The sequence below is a fragment of the Fukomys damarensis genome, unplaced genomic scaffold, assembly GCF_012274545.1.
Source record: "Fukomys damarensis isolate Sample0158 unplaced genomic scaffold, DMR_v1.0_HiC HiC_scaffold_5, whole genome shotgun sequence".
In the NCBI taxonomy this organism is placed as follows: Eukaryota; Metazoa; Chordata; class Mammalia; order Rodentia; family Bathyergidae; genus Fukomys; species Fukomys damarensis.
Window position 1 is genome coordinate 78,188,690 of NW_022900917.1, and position 2,135 is coordinate 78,190,824.

Genomic DNA, 2,135 nt, shown 5'->3' on the forward strand with positions numbered 1-2,135 from the left:
CCTATTTGCAAAGACTTTGTTTCCATTTTTTCCTTATTTTTCTTTTCCCTTATTTCCTTTCCCCTACCCTTCCCACTTCCCCTACTCCTTTAGACCTTTTCTTCCTATTTCACATTATCAATTATACCATTTGAACCTTATTTACACTTTTAGTTTTTCACACCAGAAAAACTATTCAGTATTTACTCATGTGTGTCCTATTTATTTCACTTAAGTGTATGGCTTCAATGTGCATCCACTTAGCTATAAATATGGAATGCTTCACAAATTTGCATGTCATCCTTGTGCAGGGGCCACTCTAATCTTCTCTGCATCATTCCAATTTCAGTATATGTGCTGCCAAAGAAAGCGTTCTGGTGACTTCTTAACTTGAGTCACTGAATTTTTCATCGTCAACATTTCTGGGTTTTTGTGGTACCTTGGGTGTGCGCGTGCCTCTGTGTGTGTGTGTGTGTGTGTGTGTGAGAGAGAGAGAGAGAGAGAGAGAGAGAGAGAGAGAGAGAGAGAGAGAAAGAGAGAGAGAGAGAAAGGGTGTGTTTTACTGTTTTTTTGGTCAGAATCTTCATTGAAATTGTTCTTTGACATACTGCATCATCTTCCTTATTTCCTTTAGTTGTTTATTCGTATCTTTTTTGAGTTCACTGCTTATTTTTATAATAATTGTTATAAGATCTTTAGTAATTTACTCATTTCAACATGACTTGAATTAGTTATGGAAGTATTAATTTTTGGAGGAATGCTTTTTCCCTGATTTTTCATATTTCTTAAGTTTCTGTGTTCAGATGTAAACATCTGTTTGGATGGAATGTTTTTACCCTCTTACATGAAGGTATTCTTGAGGTACAAGATCTTATAACAGTAGACCTGGGCTCTCAGTCTGCTGTATAGTGTTGAGCTCAGTTCCAAATGGGTTTTGCTTTGTGTACTCTCCCTGCAGTTCCTTTATGATTTCTGGGGATTGACACAGCACACGCTGTCTCAGTCTGAGTGACCCCCTTTCTCTCGCCATCTTGCAAGTGGGGTCCCTCTTGAAATTAAAGCAGCTGTGTATTATACAGCAGCATAGCTGGTGGATACCCTCTGTGAATAATTTGGTAATGCTGTTAGTATGGTAGTAGTCTGTGGTCTGAGAATTTATAAACATAATCTGTACCAGTCCTTCAGAGGTGCAGTTTTGACAAAATTTGTGTCTGTCTTTGCTGTTGCTGTGGGGAAAAGAGTCCAGAGTGAGATTTTAGCTTCCCTCTGGCCTTGCCTACTCAGGGATAATTCATTGGATAGTGTCTTCTTGCCTACTGTCCATGTTGAAGTACATGTAAAGATTTAATTGGGACTTCATTGTATGAAATAAGACACAATGTTTCTTAACTTGGTAGAGGTAGCTTTTTGGCATAGCACCAGTGTTATAATGCCAGGCTTGTTTCTCAGCATTTATGCCTGTGATTTTGAAGTTCATAATTCCAGCTGCGCAGCTGGTATTGAAGTTACAAATTGCTCCATAGTATTCTCTGCATTGCTTTCTGAAATGTCCACATGGGTTAAACTCTCTTTCACGTCTCTACTGATTCTCAGGTCACTTCTTGAGCTCCAGTAAATGAGAGTAGTTTCTCTGCTTTGGGGCTAATGCTTTTCAAATGAGAAGAGACAGATTATTTTCATTCTACCATCATCCCTTCCTGGACCATGTTTTAATTATTAAATCCATATTGTGCAGCACAGCATCTGGAATGCTATATTACTCAATTAAAACATTTTGAATAGCAAATAGAAATAATTAATTTATTAATCTTACTTTCATTTGCATACTTGTATGTCTGCATTCTGAAACATGACTAAGCTTTATCTTCTAATAATTTATGAATAACACTAAATAAAATAACAAACATTCAATCTGTACTTATTGATTTTTTTAAAGCCAACCATTTCTTAACCCTCTTGTCTCTCATAGCTTCTGGTAAAATATCCCAATAAATAATCCCTGGCCCAGGGATTTAGCTCAGTGGTGGCACTGCCTGCCTTGCCAGTGCAGGTCCCGAGTTTGATTCCTGTTACAGAAAAAAAAAAAAATCCCAATAGACTTTCAATTCCTCAAGGATGATATACTTTTGTTAACTTTATATTTTTTTCTGAAGCTA

At 37.1% G+C, this 2,135-nt stretch overlaps 1 non-coding gene across 1 annotated transcript; it reads right to left on the bottom strand.

Moving 5' to 3' along the window:
- Positions 1 to 245: 245 nt before the first annotated feature.
- On the bottom strand, positions 246 to 350 carry LOC117285041. Its single transcript, XR_004516055.1, has one exon. It is a non-coding gene; the product is annotated as a U6 spliceosomal RNA (small nuclear RNA).
- Positions 351 to 2,135: the final 1,785 nt, after the last annotated feature.